This window comes from Thamnophis elegans, chromosome 10 (assembly GCF_009769535.1).
Source record: "Thamnophis elegans isolate rThaEle1 chromosome 10, rThaEle1.pri, whole genome shotgun sequence".
NCBI lineage: Eukaryota > Metazoa > Chordata > Lepidosauria > Squamata > Colubridae > Thamnophis > Thamnophis elegans.
The window spans coordinates 60,931,491-60,945,584 of record NC_045550.1 but is presented as its reverse complement, the minus strand read 5'-3'; positions in this window follow the sequence as shown (position 1 = coordinate 60,945,584).

The following is a 14,094-nucleotide window of genomic DNA, read 5'->3' as shown; positions in this document are numbered from 1 at the left end:
CCAGGGGGTGGGATTAAAGCGTGATAATATTGGCACTTTACCCAACTCACCACATGGCATCTGAGAACTCAACCAAACCTGGATTCAAAACGCAGCCTAGAGAGTTGCCCCTGCATGGGCCCATGGGAGTCTGACAACCAATCAGAATTCAAGATCAAAGGCCAGAGAGGGCATAAAACCAGGGACTCAGCATCTCAGTCCTTCTCTTTTCTCCACCAACATTGAAGCATGTGATCACCTTTTCTGTTCAGGGCTCAAGCCATGTGGTCCTGTCCACCACCAATAAACCATCTTTCCAAGCAGCCTCCATGTCTCCAGTGTCTTTTTCCCCACTTGGAGCCGAACCCAGAAGGACATTTCTTTCATCCTATAGAAGCTTCTCTTCTGCAGAATGCAAGACCAAGTGCTTTTATCTTATCAGCACTGACCCGTGGAAGTATTCTGGATTTCAATATGGAGTTCCCAACCTTATAGTGAAGTTGCATCTATGTGGCATGCAAAGTAGAAGGACTTAAGCAATTACAGTTGTTTACCTGGTGTCACATAATTGTGGATGTAGGAGTATCTCTTAATATTTGCAACATTATTATGAGAGACATGCCAAGACCTAGTGACCTCGAGCGGAAATCGTTTGAAAAATTGTGTGTTGTTTCTTGCCTATTGGGTATTTGTACCATTTCTCTCCCCCCCCCCCTTCTAATCAGAGAAATTCCTGGCACTACATTACCCTTTTAGCCAAAAAGCAAAAAAAAATTCTGCATATATGCAGAAGTAGAAGCTTCAAAAAGGACACAGAGAAAAAGCAAAAACCCCATAACTGCTCTTCTTTTAAAACCCACCTCTATGACCATTTTGTAATTCATTTGAAGCACCAAATTTCTTCCCGTCGAAGGAACTCTCAGTACTACAAGTCACAGCTCGGATATTGGCCCATATAAATTGGGGCTCCCAGATTTTAAAATATTAATCATTTGTTAATTTTTTCAAATTTTCCTTCTGAAAAATACAATAAGGGCAAAGTGTAGATTGACGCCAATAACATTCAGGTGTTTCTAAATCTTTGTAATGTAGTGATTTTCCACTAGAGGGTGAAATAAGATCATTCTGATTAAAATTCTGACCAGCTAATGCCCAAAAAAACCTTCTCAAAAATGCCCTCCATCTGTTTGAGGGCAATTTGATACTGTGCTTACAAAATTCAAGGGAGTATCTTTGGAATCACAATTTAAAATTGGCTGACTCAAAGATAAATGATGAGTGGTATTTCAGGGCAAAAATTGCAATTCTATTTATTGTGGCAAGTTAACTATATTAAAATAAATGTTACAAAACACAGCAGAAAAAGAGTTCTTTCAGGCAAAATCGAATTCCCCTCTTGGCTGGAAGAAGTAGATCTTGTCTACAGTGTATGAGAGCAGAAATGAGAGATGTCCCATTAGATTTTTTTGGGGGGGGGGGGCAATTCAGAAACAGACTATGATTTCCCTGTCGTGGGCAATGAAATAAGATAAACAATACCCTCATGAATTCTGATTTTAAAAAGATGATGGAATCTTTTGTTCAGCTTAATTTGCATCCAGACATCCCATCTGTTAGGATAGCCAGAAACTTGCTGGATAACAACTTCAGTCTGCTTCAGGCCTGGATAGCCGAACGGCCCTCTATTGCTCTTTCAGAGCGTCACAACATCCCCTGCTTTGCAGCTGAACCACAAGGATTCAATCTACCCTATAAGACCTGGTCAAACCTCAATGTGTGATTATGGCACAAATGGTGACTGCGCCAACTTCCTCCATAAATAAGGAAAGCCCTCCTCTTCGGAATGCAGCTGTGGTGCTCCAAAGCAGACAGTATGACATATTGTTGAATAGTAACTTTCGAGTATATAGAGACTTGCTGTATCAACTTCATCGTATATCTTATATATATATGAAAACAGCTGTGTGTCTGTGTGTATGTTCCAGCATAACTCTGGAACGTCTCAAGCAATTTGAACTAAAATTGGTACACAGATGACTTACTCTCTGATAAAAATGACTGTGAGGGTATTTACAACCCCTCAGGGTGTGTGTTCTGTTAAGATACAGCCTGTTGTGCTTTAAAACAGCTTCTATTGTACTGCTGTAAAATGGATTCTACTGTACAGTGCAGTGGAATTGCCATGGTAATGGCTTCACAGTACTCCACAAGGGGGCTTCCTCTGGTAAGGGGGAAAATCCGACATTAGAAATTATGTTTGGTCTGGACATTTCCCCCCTATAAATAAATACCTGGGTAATACCTGAGTTAAACTCGATTTTATTGAGGGTCACATCAGGTTTGCATTTGACCTTGGGGGCTAGGTGGGTGTGGCCAAGGTGGGTGTGACCAGCTCGATGTCACTTGTGTCGTGAGTGCCTGTGATTGCCCGAGTGCTCTGCCAGCGAAAATGGAGGTGCCCCTCCTGAACTCCATTTTCATTGGCGGAGGCATTACAAGCCAGACCCTCACTGTTTCCACGGCATCCCTGCAGGCCAGATCTAAGTACCTCGCAGGCCACATCTGGCCTGCAGGCCTTGAGTTTGATGCCCTTGGTATAAATAGTCTACCTTTGAATTTGTAGATAAAGAGTTTTGTGTTTGCTCATTGTGAACATAATTGTGATGTGCTTTTTAACATTTTTGTCATACACAAAATAAACACATCCCTCTTTTCTAATCCTATAAATGCTTATGCTTTCTTAACTGCATGGAATAATGTAAAAGGGAAAAAAATACCCCAATATTATTTGGGCAAGCTCTAACACATTACCTCAGAAGACAGGATCTCAAAGAATAAATGGCTGTCCTATATTCTCCAGAACATGGAATTTGGGACAAAGCTCATCACCTTTCCTCTTGCACAGAGTGCAACTTCATATACGGCTGCTCAGAATTCAGTGGCTTAATCCCAAATAAATATGCTTGTAATTACTGCGGAGAGCTCCACCTTCGTGCACCTGGGGACTGAAGGTTCATTTTTAATTGGAAGCCAAGGGCAGGTTGGTGTTGCCAGGGCATCACTGAAGGAGGTGATTTGGGATCGCCAAGAATAGTCTTCCCCGATCCAGCCTTTGCTTTTTGTTTCCGACAGTGGACAACGAAATGCCTCTGAGGCGGAAAATGCAGACATACTAAAAAAGCTACTAGATTCAGAATTGTCCTAAAAATTCTAGTCTTGGAGGCGGCGATAAAAAATGTTTACAGTATGTGTTTGCTGCAGAAGACAGTTTGATGGAAGGTAATAAAGAAGGAGGCCGTCTCTTTCTGCCCATCTCGTTCATTTCTTCTGTACCTCACAATTTTCCATTAGTTTAGTGTTTCCTCAGATTAAATGGTTCTACGGAAGATGTTATTTAATCAAACATAGTTGGACATTTTACAAAATCAGTGAACGTTACCTATAATTTGATTTAATGCACGACAGAGGGAACACTCCCAAGTATTCAAAAATTCTCATCTAGTTTGAAAGCAGCAGTCCTGATTAAGAAGAACTAACCTGGCAGGAAGTGGGGAAGAGCATTAAAACTGCTGCTTTTTCTACAAGAACACATTTTCTGTTCAGATGGATTCCCTCATGAACATAAAGGTTTCCTCTGTCCAGATGTGTCTGACTCTAGGGTGCGGTGATGATCTCCGGTTCCTAGCCGAGGGAGCCAGCATTGTCCGGGGACACTTCTGTGGTCATGTGACCAGCATGATTATATGCCGAGGCACATGGGACATTGTTACCTACCAAGGGAAATGGTATCTATTTATCTACTTGCATTTGAATGCTTTCCAACTGCTAGGTTGGCGGGAGCTGGGGCAAGAACAGGAGCTCACCCTGTTATATGGTGCTTGGGTCTCAAACTGCTTGACAAGCCCAGCATCTTAACTGCTAGGCCACTGTGCCTGCTTTTATTTAGTCATGAATAGATCCAATTATATGTTTTTATGTGACTAATATAATCCATGAAATCTCACAAGAAACTCTATCGTGTACAGTACAGTACTCAGCAGCTGATATTCATTGCCATTCTGCTCACATTTTATAATACCATTTAAGATCTGTTGGCTTCATACGATTCTTGAATACGTGTAGTTGGCTGCAGTAGGAACTAGGATACTGTATTGACACAGATAAACCTTCAGGTGACCTTAACGACTTATTAAAAGAATACAAATGACCAGCTGTCTGCAAGGAATATGAATCCTTCCATTCCCCACCATCCAGTCAGAGCAGAAGAAGCTGCTTAGATGAGAAATGAAACAAGAAAAACCAGAAAGTCCAGTTGCCTGTTGAAAAAAACACCTTTGGGACAACTATGACCTGGATGACTGAGAATCTCAAGGGACATATACTGTATAAAATGAACAAATGCTCTTATTGTTGTAACCTGCCAGCAGAGCTGGCAGCAGATTCAGATAGTCAGGAGGTTGGGGAGGAACATGGGCCAATCCTGGAGTCTGGGGAAGGCTCTGATGATGGCTCTGTGTCAGAGGCAGAGTGGGGGCCAGAGCTGTATGCCAATTATCAGCTGCCTTCAGAGTCAGACATCAGTGAGGCAGGCGGACAGCTGGAACCTGTTCCCAGTGTGTGCATGCACAGCGTTGCCAGATGAAGGGAACAGCTAAAGTACAGGGGTCAACTTGGGAGTAAGGTCACAGGTGGAGGATGAATGGCCCCTCCTAGAGAAAATAAAAGAGAAGCAAAAGGGGAGTGGAGTTTGCAGGAGACAGTTAGTTTGCTTAATTGGTCTGTGACTCTCCAAGACTCCTTACCAAGTTTTGCAGATATCGGCCTGTCAGCTCTCCAAGCCAGATAAGGTCTGTGACCGTAAATCCTCCCTTGAAAGGCTTTGCTGGAGGCGAATGAGCAGAATTCACAGTAAATTAATAAAAGGATTTTTTTTGTTGGGACAAGGAGTTTGCTTCATGCTCTTGGGAAGCCTAGGTCAGAACAGTTACCAAGTAAGACTCTTCTATGCTGTTTATAATACCGTGATATTTAAATCTGAATATTTATGGAATTGCTCTGACTGTCCATTTCTGGACAGTCCATTTCTGTCATCTTATTTTTCAATCCCCTGCAGATTTGTTTGGCAGAAATGGACAGTCTGGTTCTCCAAATGTTGATGATTTACAAAACCACCATCCCTTGCCGTTGGTTATGCTCTCTAAATCTAATGTGATCTGAAATTCAACAATATCAGAAGGGCCATATGCTGCCCACCTTTGTACCTTTGATATACTGAGATATTTAGGTATTTATAGAGTACTATGTTGCTTAGGAGATTCACTCACCCTCAAATAATTAGCTTCCCTCTGGCTCTTTGTTGTTTTAATCAATGTCCCAATTTGTGCAGCAGGCATTGCCACGAGTCCCTAAAGAACAATTAAAACAAAGTGCCCTCTGAACATTTAATGAAGCAGATGTTCACGCATCACCCCAAAGTCATTAGCATCCCCCTTTCTTATTTGCCTTAAATCCTATTGCAGTTTACATTAAAATACCTGGAGAGCTAGTTACTTTCAGCTGGCAATCACAGTATATAGAGACGGTTCACCGACAAAAGGGCGAACGACAAAACCGCATCTGACTAAACCGCGGTGACAAAACCGCGTGTTCTAAAGCGCTCCGACGAATGAGCGCTGAATCGTGCCGACAACAGCGCGGCGACAGAAGCGTGCTGTAAAACTAAACCTAACCCTAAACCTAAACTTAACCCTAAACGTAACGCTAACCCTACCCCTACCCCTACCCCTAAACCTAACCCTAAACGTAACGCTAAACCTAATGCTAAACCTAACCCTAAACCTAACACTAAACCTAACCCTAACCCTAACCCTAACCCTAACCCTTACCTTAACTTAAATCACCCCTCTGTCGACTGAAATCGCCCTTCTGTCTCCGCGCTGTTGTTGCCGCATTGTTGTCGCCGCGTTGATGACGTCGCGGTTTTAGCGACGCGATTTAGTCGGCGTGGTTTTGTCGTTCGCCCTTTTGTCGGGTCATGTATAGAGACACAGGAAGAATTGCATGGAAGGAAATTTTGACCAAAAAAATATAATCTAGACCCATGATGGCAAACCTATGGCTTGTGTGCTGGAAGTGGAATGCAGAGCCATCTCTCTGGGCATGCTAGCCATTGCCTGTTGCTCTTCTGGGTTCTGGCGCTCACATGCACTGGAAACCAGAAGAGCAGCTCCCTGGTGCGCCTGTGCACACTGGAAACAAGAAGCTCAGTTTCCCGGTGTGCACATGCGCCCCAGGGAGCTGCTTTTCCAGTTTCCAGCACTCTCTCACACACACAAAGACCAGCTGGCCGGGCATGCATGTGTGCGCTGGAACCCGGAAGAGCAATAGGCGATGGCTGGCATGCCTGGAGAGATGGGTCTGCGTGCCACTTCCGGCACACGTGCCATAGGTTCGCTATCATGGGTATAGGGCAGTGGTAGTTTTCAAAAATTGTTCGAACCTACTCTGTGGGTGTGGCCTCCTTTGTGGGAGTGGCTTGCCACCCATGTGACCTGATGGGAGTGGCTTGCCGCCCATGTGACCAGATATGAAGATGCCGATGACACTTGTCAGAACCACCTTAAATTACCTCACACAGAGCACTGGCATGCATAAGAATATGATGTAAACTTGTTTTTTAAAAGGCATCTTTGGTTTGCGTTAAAACAACTTCAACACACGCAATGTTCTGTTGCACCACAAACGCAGTAGTCATCCTTACCTTTCACAGAGGCACTGAGTTTTATAAATATGAGCATGAGAGTGTAGAATAATCATATCCAAGGACCAGTGGTGGGTTTCAAAATTTTTTGGAACCTCTTCTGTAGGTGTGGCCTGCTTTCCGGGTCCACTGGTGGAACCTCTTCTAACCGGTTCGGTAGATTTGACGAACCGGTTCTACCGAATAGGTGAGAACTGGTAGGAACCTACCTCTGGTATAGGATCTCCTTCTTGAGCCGGGTTGGACTAGAAGACCTGAAAGATCCTTTCCAACTGTTTTTCCGGTTTCCAATGCTCCCCTGTGTGCGCAAGCACACTCCCGTTTCGGCACTCATTGCTGAAAAGGTTTGCCAACACTGATCTGGATTGTGACAATTACATGTTCCCATAAAAACAGCAACCTCATCCTAACTTTTAAGAGACATAGCTGCAAACAGTCAGTTCTACCAGGATGTAAATGTCATTGAAGCCAGTGGGATGAATTGTACCAATAAAAGAGAATATTTGAAGCTCAAGGTTGACATTGGTGCTCTCTGAGCTTGGCTGGTTTTTGTTTGTTTGTTTTTGCAGTCATTTCACTGGATAGTTTGGGTAATGAAATGTCTTCAAGAAAACAACCAAGCTCAGAGAGCACCAAGGGCTGAATAGTATTCATATCAGTGGTGGGTTTCAAAATTTTTAGAACCTCTTCTGTAGGTGTGGCCTGCTTTGTGGGAGTGGCTTGCCAGCCACGTGACTGGGTGGGTGTGGCTTGCCAACCATGTGACTGGATGGGTGTGGCCAACTTGTAAAATGTGGTGAAACTCAATAACGCTCTTGCTTAGCAACCAAAATGTTGGCTCAGAAACTGGCATTTGAAGCACACAAATCTTAAAGCTGTCAAGTTACAAGACCCTTCCACCCCTCACCCTTTAGAACCCCTCCCCCAGGGATGTTCAAACTTGACAGCTTTAAGACTTGTGGACTTCAACTCCCAGAATTCCTCCTCTCGCTCTTCATCTTGATGATGTGCGGATGTGCGGGGGGAGAGGGAGCTGGAACTGGTTCTAAATGGCACTGTAGATTTGTGGAACCTCTTCTATAGAAGAGGTTAGAACTGACAGGAACCCACCCCTGATTCATATGAAACCAGTTCCGCTTATTTTCTACAAAATAAAGCAAGCAAATGATAATGTTTGTTGTAGCGACTGTTACTTGTACTGTCACTTCCAAGGCAAGGGGAATAACTGATACTGACTACAATTCTAACAATTAAAAATGAAAGAGGAATGAACACAGAATTCTAGTCCTTTCTTAATCTCATTTTCCCATGGCATCCAACAGGGGGATGATTCTTGAGAAGTTGGTTGTATTTGGTGGGTTTCAAAAATTGTTCGAACCTACTCTGTGGGTGTGGCCTCCTTTGTGGGAGTGGCTTGCCACCCATGTGACCAGATGGGAGTGGCTTGCCACCCATGTGACCGGATATGAAGAAGCCGACGACACTTCAACACCCACAATGTTCTGATTGCACCACAAACGCAGTAGTCATCCTTATCTTTCACAGAGGCACTGAGTTTTATAAATAGGAGCTTGATAGTGTAGAATAATCATATCCAAGGACCAGTGGTGGGTTTCAAAAAATTTTGGAACCTCTTCTGTAGGTGTGGCCTGCTTTCTGGGTCCACTGGTGGAACCTCTTCTAACCGGTTCGGTAGATTTGACGAACCGGTTCTACCGAATAGGTGCGAACTGGTAGGAACCCACTTCTGTGTCAGTAGTATTCAGTACAGTATTAAATCCCTTGTTCCTTCCCACTCTAACTGAGGGTTTGACTGCCCAACCCTCCCTTTTCCATATTCTTAATATAGAAAATGTTATTCTTCATAAAACTTATTCTTAAATCCTAAGGGCAGAAGTTTGTTGCTTTAATTATCTCTCCTCTCCTCAAAAGAAGACCCAGGACTCAAAGCTTATAAGGGCCAAAAGGTGGTGCTATAGAGTTATTTTTTTTCCATTTTGGTGGTGCTTATTGATGCTGGTTAGATGAGAGTAAAGCTTTTCTTACCTTTTGCGAAAATGTGTAGTTTTTAGGGACTCAACGCAGGTAGTCCTCAATTTATAACCATCTGTTTAGTGATCGTTCAAAATTACATAGCAATGAAAAAAGTGACTTACGACCGTTTTTTCACACTTGCAGCATCCCCATGGTTACGTGATTGAAATTCAGATGCTTGGCAATTGGCACTTATTTACGACGGTTGCAATGTCTTGGGGGGTGTGTGTCATGTGATTCCCCCTTGGGAACCAAATCAATGGGGAAGCCAGATTCACTTAACAACCATCTGGCTAACTTAACAACCGCAGGGATTCACTCAACGACTGTGACCAGAAAGGTTATAAAATGGGGTCAAAACTCCCTTAACAATTGTTTTACTCCGCAAATGGAAATTTTGGACTCCATTGTTGTTGTAAGTACAAGACTGTCAGTAGTAGTAGGTCCAAGAATGAAACTTCTCAGAAAATTCGCAATTCCTTGCTGTTTTTCCTTGAATGCGATGAATTTCTGATAGCCAGGTGTCATTTTGACATGGCCATACTCACTAAGGCAGTGTTTCTCAACCTTGGCCACTTGAAGATGTCTGGACTTCAACTCCCAGAATTCCCCAGCCAGCGAATGCTGGCTGGGGAATTCTGGGAGTTGAAGTCCAGACATCTTCAAGTGGCCAAGGTTGAGAAACACTGCACTAAGGGGTTGAAAGGTATTCGTAGTTAAGTCAGTCAGCAGGTAAAATGATCCTGGAATTATGGCATCAAGGGATGCAGAAAGGAGAAGAGACTGAGAGGATCTCTTAAGTGTCCAGAGAAGGAAGCAAATCATAGAGACATACCGTATTTTTCGGAGTATAATATGCACCTTTTTCCCTCAAAAAAGAGGGTGAAAATCTAGTGAAATTCACTGAACACAGCATTTGTGGCTACTGAAACCCTGCCCCCTTTGCAAAAATGGACATGCAGAGGGTTTGGGAGGCTTGTAGAGTGCTCCTCAGGGCTGGGGAAGGCTGGGCCATTTTTGCCTCCCCAGCCCCCAGGAGCACTCTAGAAGCCTCCCAAAGCCTCTACATGCCCCCCCTTTTTTTTGCAAAAAAGGGCCTGTTTTTGTGAAAAATAGGCCATTTTTTGCTTGTTTTTGCCCCACCCCAGCCCTCAGAAGCACTCCCAAAGCTCTGTTTGCCCCCCTTTTTTTTTTGCAAAAACCAAGGCGTGCAAAGGGTTTGGGAAGCCTGCAGAGTGCAAAAAAAAATTTTTTTTAAAATTTACGCCTTCAAAATCATGGTGTGTCTTATACTCTGGTGCGTCTTATAGTCCGAAAAATAGTCCGAAAAATACAGTACATAAAAATAACTTCTTTTCAGCACCCAATAGGTATGATAAATAGTCCTGGTGTCCATCTTCCCTTTCTGCTCCCTGGGTAGACCAGGTAAGTGTCCGGGGCTTAGGACTGTGGATAGAGTCTCCGATTGAAGTGTAAAGTTTAGATGAGTCTGTTTAATATCAGGGTTCCAAGTAATATACCCATACCAAACAAAATTCTGAGGCAGGCAATTTCCTCAAAGAAAAGGTTTATTGGATATGCCATATTGGCCCAGGCTGGTGAAAGCCGACTCTGATTCTTCCCACGGTTTTCACCTAATTAAAAGTAAAAGTTTGTCACTTTCTCAAAACCATCAGTCACATGGTCCAATCAGGATACTGTCCAGTTGCAAGGTGACTCCAGTCCCCTTCTTTCAAACATCTGCAGGAATGTCCTTGGTTCCCAAGAGAAAGTATTTTGTTTTGACTACAACATCCCAACTATCTCCATTCCTCCCCTCCTTATCCCTCAAAATGGCCTCAGTTATGCCAGCTTCAGGGCTGACACCTGGACCTAAAACCATTCATTTAGTGACTGTTCAAAGTTGCAACAGCAAGTGACTTATGACCATTTTTCACACTTTCACATCCCCGTGGTCACATGATCAAAATTTGAATGCTTGGCAACTTACGTATTTATGGCAGTTGTAGTGTCCTGGAGTCACATTTTTTTCAACCTTCTGACAAGCAAAGTCAATGGGGAAGCCAGATTCACTTAGCAACTGTGTTACTAACTTCACAAGTGCAGCGATTCACTTAACAACCATGGCAAGAAAGATTGTGGAGTGGGAAAAAACTGTCAGAGTGAGCACAGTGTCACTACTATTTTGAGACAACCCAGGAGCAAAAATACAGTACACAGAGGTTTTGTCTTTCAAACAGTACTTTATATACGGGACCTATATATACATACATATACATGTTAGGCAAATACCAGGCAATCAATCTTCTACTCTACATGGAGATACATGAAAGAGATACACAAGGACAGATAACACAAGGAGAGAGAGATGCCCTTGCATGGCCTCCCTTATATATACAGTTCCTTAAAGTGGCAGTAACCCTCATGTCATCATCTTGGTTTACAGCCTTACAGAAGCTGGTCAGCTATTAAATCGTCATTACCCTGACAAACTCCCTTAACAATTGTCTTGCTTAGCAATGACAATTTTGGGCTCAATTGTTGTTGAGGACTATCGTATGAAGATTTGAAGCCAGAAAGGAACGTTTGCTTGTATTTTAGCACTGTTGCTGAAGTCCCTTCAAGCATCAGGTCGAACTGTGCAATCTGGCAGTATGTTGTGGTTTGAAGGAATGTGTTGATCAAAGCTTTATCTAAGACGCAAAGGTCTTGCAGGCTTCAAAACAAAAAATAAATTTGAAAGGGAAGGTTGACTTCCCTACCAAAATAAGCAAAAGAGCAGGGTTGGGATCGTTTTAGCTACTTCTCTCCTTTGTGAAAATGAGCAGTATTAGTGGTGGTGCTGGGGGAATTGCACCATTTAGGCAGCAAGTCCAAGAAGAAACTAAAGTGATCGGGTTTAAAGACATATCTGTATAACATATCAGGCAGAATTCACATTATCTTCTGTCATTCTCTCCAGCAGCGCTGTTAATGCAAATAGCTCTAATTGCTGTTTAAGTATCACATAAGGGACTTGATGTCACCAAAATAATCCATGGAAAAATGATCTGCGTACACATCTTTTGTATACAGCCTGTTCTGACCGAGGCTTCCTGAGAGCATGAAGCAAACTCCTTGTCCCGAAAAAAACCCCTTTTATTAATTTGCTGTGAATTCTGCTCATTCACCTCCAGCAAAATCTTTCAAGGGAGGATTTACAGTTACAGACCTTATCTGGCTTGAAGAGCTGACAGGCCGATATCTGCAAAACTTGGCAAGGAGTCTTGGAGAGTCACCAACCAATTAAGCGAACTAATTGTCTCCTGCAAACTCCACTCCCCTTTCACTCCTCTTTTATTTCCTCTGGGAGGGGCCATTCACTGTCCACCTGTGGCCTTACTCCCAAGTCTACCCCTGTTCTTTAGCTGTTCCCTTTGTCTGGCAACTCTGAACACGCGCACACTGGGAACAGGCTCCAGCTGTTCATCTGCCTCACTGTTGTCTGACTCTGAAGGCAGCTGATAACTGGCATATGACTCTGGCCCCCACTCTGCCTCCAACACAGAGCCCTCATCAGAGCCTTCCCCAGACTCCAGGACTGGCCCATGTTCCTCCCCAACCACCTCACTGTTCGAATTTGCTAACAGCTCCATTGGCCCCTGGGGGCCCACAACACAGCCCTGTTCATTTACCCCCTAAATCAAGTCCCCTGCCCCTTGCAGGAGCTTTTCCTCAAAGAAGGGGAAGCTAGGATATGGTTTTCTCCATCATTGTTTCAAAGGGGCCTGATCAAAGTTTTTGATGCAATGAAAAAAACCAGAGACTTTCAAAGAAAAACAGGCAGTTGTTATGCAAGGACAATTTTAATGGCGCAAGGAAACTTTGCAGCAAGCAGACATCGCAAATATCCGTACATTTCTCTTGCAGTTTGACATCTGCTCTTAACCCTGTTACTCCAGCAGTGGCAGAGGTCTGCAGCTGGTCGGCCCCAACATTATTTGGGCTCTTCAGCAGCTGCTCCAGAACATCTGCTTCCTACATAAAACAGGAAGAAAAACACAGAGCATTAAATACAGTGAGATCAAAACGATGTCTGAAAAAGCACACTTTTTCCCCTTGCAATTTGCATCAGGCTTATCCTCCCACACCCACACCCCGTCTCCCTGTACCGCAATGCAATTTTTAAAAATGCATGGGCCAATGAAACTAAGAAAAGGAAATTGCTAGGGGTTGCCAAGGCAAAAAGCAAGGACGTTTTTCTTCCTGCTTAATGTTCTATCTATTCTTCTTTGAGATTGGAGCAAACATGCAGTCATTTAAATCCGCAGGCACTTTCTGCTCATTTGGAGTCCATTGTGTCTTTCTGTAGCGAGAAAAATATGCAAGCTAAACAATTCACATTTCCCCCATCCATGCACCATGCGGTTGCCCACTTTAGCAGCATGACACATCATGGTGATTAATGCCAATGATACGGCAAGCCTCCAAGGTAAAAATAAATGTACGTTGCAACAGGCAAAACTACAACTCCCCCCTCCAAGCTAGAAAAAAAAATAAAGTCCCATCAGAACCTGGAAGTCATTTTCTTGTTTCTTTAAGATCTTTCTTTACCACTGCAATACTGCCGATCTGCTAATCGTTACTGTTTTTATATTTTAAAAAAATATGGTGATGGGCACTAGATTAGATAACATTAGAAAGAAAATAATTGCCTAGGTACAAAGTAGTTAGAAGGGAGGAGGGGGCTCAGTGGCTAAGACGCTGAGCTTATCGATCAGAAAGGTCGGCAGTTCGGCAGTTTGAATCCCTAGCACTGCGTAATGAAGTGAGCTCCCGTTACTTGTCCCAGCTTCTGCCAACCTAGCAGTTCGAAAGCATGTAAAAGTGCAAGTAGAAAAATAGGAACCACCTTTGGTGGGAAGGTAATGGCGTTCTGTGCGCTTTCGGCTATTTATCATGCTGGCCACATGACCACGGTGACATCTTTGGACAGTGCTGGCTCTTCGGCTTTGAAACGGAGATGAGCACCACCTCCCTAGAGTTGGGAACGACTAGCACATATGTGCGAGGGGAACCTTACCTTATAGTAGTCAGGAGTGATCTTTGAATTGCAGATGTCCTTACTTACAAAAGAATCTAGCATATAGAGGAGTAGTAGGGCTGGAAGGGACCTTGGAGGTCTTCTGGTCCAACCCCCTGCTCAAGCAAGAGACTCTGTACTAATGGTTCTCAACCTGTTCTTCACCAGGGACCCCCTTTAGAATAGAACAGAATTCTTTATGTGATTGGACACACAAGGAATTTGTCTTCAGTGCATAAGCTCTCAGTGTACATAGAAG